Below are 6571 nucleotides of genomic sequence, written 5' to 3'. Positions count from 1 at the left end.
ATCTGATTGTTGGGTTTTTCTCTGTATCTATGAAGCGCCTTGAGGCGACTTTTGTTGTGATTTGCTCTCATTTACTGTTTTAACTGTTTGGTGGTTGTTGAAATAGTTTTGTGAGCTTTAACCTGACACTCTGACTTTTCGGGCAAAATATATTGTATCAGGATATAATGAATCGATATCGCTTTATTCAAGCTAAATTCCATTTTAATTGGAAAACTGATTTTTTTAAGTCGACCCCTATTTATTACCAATATTCTGCATCAGCAGTCCATCAAAACTAAAATTTCACAAGTAAAGTCAAGAATGTGTAACTATTTCAATTGGACAACATTCTTAACGCTTTAGACGTGACAGTTGTTTAGAGAAAAATATGTGTTTTTTTGTTTTGGGTTTTTTGGTATGGTAGAGTCCTTCTCTTTTAGTAGTCATTCTTTTGATACATTTCTGAAACCTGTAACAATCACAGAGTAAACCCCCGCACAGCACCACATTCACAGGCATATGTCAAAACCATTAAAACAGCGATCCTTCAGTCTGTCTGCTCAAGAAATCATTTTCATCCATCTGTTTCTCTACCACATCAGACAACTCCCTCACTCCCATTTCTCATCTCATCCATTTCAACATTTCCTCTGCTTGACCCGGCACTTTTTGTTGTGCCCTAACACTACACCGACTGTGAGGACTCAATATAGGTATGTTTACTCTGAGGCAAACAGCAAAAACATGAAAACTCTCTACCTAGACTAAGACAATGAAGATTTAGGTATTTTTGTAGCCCTGTTGCACATAATCTGCATTACTCTTAAGGCCTGGTAGCAACACAAACTGTTCATGTTCATCTACGCAATCTATTTGGAACAGCAGCTATACAGACCGTGAATTAGCTCTGGTTTGAGTATCTCAGTAACCAGAAATCTGTTTTTGCCAGGTATGGAGAGAAATACCAGTGCATTCACTTAACCTGTGCTCAGATTTTATGAATTTAAAGTACAACACACTGCCTGGTTGAGAAAACTAAAACGAAACTATTGCTGCACAGTAGTTGCAGAAAAATAGACAGACAGGCATTATGAGGTTGTTTATTTATTACCATTATGGAGGCACTTTATTTTCTCTGAAATGAGTGTAAATGTTATTTCAATAAAGAGAGACTGATAAATATGTAGTGTTGTAGAGCTTAAGTAATATATTATTTAGTTTGTTAGTTTCCCCAATAATGGTCAGAGATTGGACAGGACTCTGGTTGTGGTAATTCTGGAGTAGATGGTAAACAAAGACTGTGAAAAGACTTTATGTGGATAAAGTGGTCCTGGAAAGGTTATAAGAATTAGATACTAAAGGGGAGAAAACCAAAAAAGCATTAAGTATTGAGGAACTACTATCAGAGAGTATCAGATAAGGCGGCCAAGAAGAGAACTGAATCAAAATGATGATGGCAGAATGAGTGGCATCATGGGAAAGTAGAAGTGACAAAAAGATTGGAACAGAAGGAATAGCCTAAACATCCAGGACTGCAGGTCGATGAACACTGGTTCTCCTTATATAACAAGTGCAAAGGGTCATTTTAATATCCTTTTGACCACCCACATACATGCAAGCAAAGCAGATTTAACCATCTTAGATGTATGTCTGGAACCATGACTGCAATGTGCCTTAGAACGTTACAAAGCTTGCAGTCTGTTGAGTATGATCAGATGAATCTAAATGTTTCAGAAGTGGCAGTTCAGCCTGATAAAACACCACTGATTGAAAGAATCCTGGAAAGCGTTCCCTTCCAATTACAGTGTGGTATAGAGCATTTAATATTAGGGTTCAGTTGGAAATGGTCACTGTATACAGGATAATCCTTTAATTATAGTCTGCCTACCCCTCAGCTTTGACAGTCTCAGCTTTAAAGCAGCTATCTTGAGATGCTAACAGCTGTCATTCCTCAATCAGACAGTTGCTTTGAATGTTAATAGTCCATTAAATGGGTATTATGAGATGACATCAATCAAATATGCTTCAGATTAGGAAAAGTGACTCTACCAGTCGGGTCCTAATTGATAATGGGCAATAAGTAACCCGCATAGGTGTAGGTGTGTTTTGCAGTTTTTTAAATAAATTAATGTAGTATTACAAAAAACATAAAATGATCCTTTTATAATTATAGTAATAAAGTGCCTATAACTAACCACACATCAACTGAAAATAAAACTCAAAAAAACTCCAAAGTTTCACACTGTGCATGAACCCTAGACTCCTGGGTAAATGTTCAGAAGATGATTTATGGAACCAGTCATCCCAATGTCCAGTGCTAACTATTGTTTCTCTTTTTTATTGAGAGCACACAAATATGAATGCTTTTTTTCACCACCACTTTTTAATAAAGTGATTGTTGTCTACTGAGTTGCTACTGGAGGAATCCCCCATTTGCATGTGGTGTTCCTGACCCCCTATTGACAACATTTTGGGTGGTGCATCACATCCATGCAACCTTACTGAACTTCATTCACCTTCAGCTTCATTGTGACCAATGTGCAAGGGGATACAAGTATACCCAATGCCTTTCCTCCAGGTCAGCTCCAGTTATTGCCCCTCACCAGAAGATTAGTTTCAGATCTCAAGCTGTGCATTGCGATTTCGACTATATTTAGCCAGGATCTCTCAAACCCGCACCCTAAAGGCAACCTTGACAGTTAGCAATTGGATCACCAGGGTCTGTGTCTATTGGCACCCAACCCCTATAGCACTGGGTGGTGGGCCCAAGTTATTAATTCAAGCTGCTCCCGGCTGGGGCCCATGTATTAATGTCTGGCCGCCTGGTTTTCCCCTTGAGTCCCCCTCTCAGCAGGATAACTTTATCCCTTGTTTGCTTTCTGTTCATGGGTGCTTTCCAAAATGCTATCTATTTGTCTAACAGGTCAGACAAATAGCAGGGAGATGCTATCAAGTCCAAATAGCCCCTGACAATACAGCTCCTTGGATCATAAGGGCACACAAACCCTCTCATGGTACCATCATTCTCGTGGTAAGGTGGCGATTAAGGCAGAAGAAATTACATCCTGATGTAAGAACTGCTTCAATATTGTTTAGCTTTTTATTGATGGGCATACTGGGTTAAAAACAATTTAATTGCTCTTTAAGTCTCACCTGATTAAATTAATTGCAGTGATTTCATCAAATTAATTCTACAATTTGAAATGCTGATGAAACTAGACCCATAATATTCCTAGTTAGGTTTATTATTTGCCCATTCACAAAGATTTCTGCAGGCTCTCTAGTGTTACCATAGTTTACCCTGCTTTGCCCTTTGCTTTCGTTTTCTCTCTCCAACACACCCACACATTCACGCTTCGGGTACAGTTGTCTTCAGTGGCCTGTGATTGAGTTGACAAATGTGCTGTGGAGAAGCACTGACAATATATACCCACCTGGTCTCATGGTGAAACCTGCAGGCTTTTCTACCCAGCACTCCTTCACCCCATCAATCATAGCCGAAATGTGAGGTGGCTATCATTCTCAGTAAAAAATAAACAAAGAAAAGGCTGGCTCACAGTCATCATTATGTGCATCACTCTCTATCATCATTTTCCTCACGGATGCTATTAGGTGATATATTTAGATTGCAGGTGGGTCTCAGTCAGGATTAACTTTAAAAATATACTTGTGAAATAGCCTACCGCTTCTACAGCAGCTGTCTTTACAGCCGATGCTCTTTTTTTTCCAATTCATGGAACATAACCAGAGCTGGACCAGTCCTGTCAGACTCAGACATGGAGAAAATCATCCTCACCTTTGTGTCTTCACGCCTGGCCTGCTGTCACAGTCCTCAGGCAGGCTGCAGTAAGGCCACTGCACCAGCTGAGAATGCTGCCTGCAGGCTTCACCACAGCTCCCACATCACTCCCTTCCTGATTCTACTTTCACAGGAATGAGTTAGATAACCCTTCACAAATCGCATATCAGTCATGCCATGGTGTTGCTCCAAGTTCTATACAGGAGTACAAATTATGCACCTTTAACCTGAGGTCATCTAAAGATGGCCTTCTCTATTTAGGTTCAAATCAAAAGAAGATTTAATTTTTTTGTGTGAAAGAAAGAAAATTTTAAGCAAAAGAAAAAACTGACTGGGTTTAATCTAATGTTAACTATCCTGTCCACCTAATATTTTCAATCTTTCAGATGAACTGCATATGAAAGATGGACATAGCTTCAAAGTCTACCTTGTGACTGACATATTGCTATTCTATGATGGTGACATGTTTGTCGGGTTCTCAGACAGATCCACCCTTTGGTTTCAAAACACAAAGACAGTGACAACAAAAGCAATCAGCTCGAGCTGCTTGGACCTCAAGTTGACTACTGCTAAAAAAGTATATTTGCATAAAATCCATAACTTGTACCTAATTTTGCATCTTTCTTTAAAAGGCAAATTATTTTCACAGTGGTGGACTGTTGCCCGATAGGAAAAATCTCAGCTGGGCCTTTGTGTGTAGAGTTTGCATGTTCTTCTTGTGCGTGCCAAACATATGCATGTTAGCTTAACTGATCATTCTACTTTAACCACAGATGTGAATTAAATAAAGTGCTCTATGAATGTATGCTAAAAATATGTCTTGTAGTCTGAAGCGCTGTATAAATGAAAGTACATAACACTGAAGTAAAGATTTCTCACCAGAAGTTCCAGACTGATCTCCATTAAGGAACAAACCACAGGAGTACAAATAAGTACACTCTGCAAACGGTACAATGCTGGTACGGCAGAGTGTAAAGCTCCAGTGAAAAGCCATTTTAGCCTGAAAGGCATAAGCTAGTTTTTATAACATGAAAGTGCTTGAAGGATTTGGGGAAGTAAGTTTTATGTTCCTGGACTTCACAATTACTTGATGAGTGAAAAAAATAGGCAACATATGGGTGCATATAATGTACTACTACACTGTTTAGCGTAATTAAAGGAACACTTTGAAAACACATCAGATCTCAATGGGGAAAAATCCTACTGGAATCTTTACTGATGTGTAATAAAACTTTGTAATGTGTTAGGAACAAAAGGATGTCACATCATTATGTAGAAATAAAACTAAGTAGTTTGTATGGCCCCAACATGCTTCTGTGCATGCCTGACAACAGTGCATGATCCGAATAAGCCAACAGATGGTGAGATATCCTTCCAGATCTGGACCAAGGCATCACAGTCTGGACAGTCTGAGGTACAACCTGGCAACATTGGATAGACGGAAACATAATGTCCCAGGGGTGTTCTGTTGGATTTAAGTCAGTCGAGCATGGGTGCCAATTAGTGCTATCAACTCCTACATCCTCCAGGAATTGTCTGAATACTCTTGTCACATGAATCCCGAAATTGGTGTGCGTCAGGAAGAACCCAGAACTCACTGCACCAGCAATGCTCTGACAGTGAGTCTAAGGATTTCATCCTGATACCTAATAACAATCAGGATGCTGTTGCCTATAGAGGTCTGTGCATCCCTTCATGGATATGCCTCCCCAGACCATCCCTGACCAACCACAAAACCAGACATGGTGCATAATGTTAAAGGCAGCATAACCTTCTCCATGGCTTTTCGAAAACATTTCACATCTGTCACATGTGCTCAGGGTAAACCTGCTCTCATGTATGAAAAGCACACGACTCCAGTGATGGACCTGCCAATTCAGGTATTCTATGGCAAATGCCAGTCAGACTCCACTATGCCAGGCAGTGAGTACAGGGCCCACTGGGAGACCTAGGGCTCTCGGGAAGTCTGTGCCAACAGGAACAGGATGAATAAAAATGAAACAAAGGAGCAGACAAAGGTCCTGCTGATGGGTTAAGGACATTCTATGGCCATGTTCAGCACTCCCAGAGTTTAAAAAAAACAAAAACAGTCAGAAACGAAGGGGAATAAAGAACGGCAGTGGTCCCCACCTGTAAAAGTATTCCTGTTTTGGCAGTTGTTCATTAAGTTTATTTTATGTTAATTGGTGTTAATTTCATTAACACCAAAGCAACTGAAACTGATTAACAGTCCCTCTATGACATAACTGAACAGATCAATATCCCAGAAGTTTCACTTGCTTGACGCTGTACTCTGATTAAAAATTGTTCTTTTAAATGTTTTATATTAATCTCTAATGGGCTCTGTTAATTAGAATAATTTCAATTTTTATCTGAGTTTACTTCTTCCTGACATTAATAGCATCTCTGTACAGTAAAGGGGTGTGTGAACATGAAAGCGACATACGACAAAAGAAAAGTAACAGTGAGAAAATCATGAGACACATGAAGATTGTAAAGAGGCCTTTCCTGCCTCCTAGTGGTGTCATGGGTAACATATACATATATTCAAAAAAGAAAGCTACAAACGCATCTTCTCATGATAGACAAAATGATTTCTGTAATTCAGTTTCTGTATTACTGCATTTACACTTTTTGCACGTTTTGCAGCTATACGGCGTCATTGCATTTGTATTTTCAGCAGTGCGGGTAAGAATGTGCTGAATGCACTTTAAATTGTTACAATTGTGGCTTTTAAGTGATATTGTGTAACAGCTTCCAGTTTGAACTTACTTTGAAAAGTAATCTTAA

The sequence above is a fragment of the Neolamprologus multifasciatus genome, chromosome 2, assembly GCF_963576455.1.
Source record: "Neolamprologus multifasciatus chromosome 2, fNeoMul1.2, whole genome shotgun sequence".
Classification (NCBI taxonomy): domain Eukaryota; kingdom Metazoa; phylum Chordata; class Actinopteri; order Cichliformes; family Cichlidae; genus Neolamprologus; species Neolamprologus multifasciatus.
The sequence above is the reverse complement of the archived record's forward strand: the minus strand, read 5'-3'. Positions refer to the sequence as shown.